Genomic DNA, 338 nt, shown 5'->3' with positions numbered 1-338 from the left:
GGGTGATGCAGGTCTACTAGACAGAATAGAAGATCTGCGCCAGGTGTGTTTCTCTGCATTGGTGTCCCATCACAGGCCCACAAGTGTATGTATGATCTTTGACTCCTGGCAGTTCACAAGCAGGCGGCCAGGAAACGGTTTCAGCCTATCAACCACTGAGGAGACAAAGCCTTTGTATAAGGAATGAGGAAGCAATGAACACATTCAGCCGATCACAGGAGTTCCCTGAGTGTTCCGAACTATAAATTCTCCATGTCACTGTATGTTATTGAGCCCAAGTAGCTGGCCGTGATCGTATAGTGGTTAGTACTCTGCGTTGTGGCCGCAGCAACCTCAGT

The sequence above is a fragment of the Lissotriton helveticus genome, chromosome 12 (assembly GCF_964261635.1).
Source record: "Lissotriton helveticus chromosome 12, aLisHel1.1, whole genome shotgun sequence".
Classification (NCBI taxonomy): domain Eukaryota; kingdom Metazoa; phylum Chordata; class Amphibia; order Caudata; family Salamandridae; genus Lissotriton; species Lissotriton helveticus.
The sequence above is the reverse complement of the archived record's forward strand: the minus strand, read 5'-3'. Positions refer to the sequence as shown.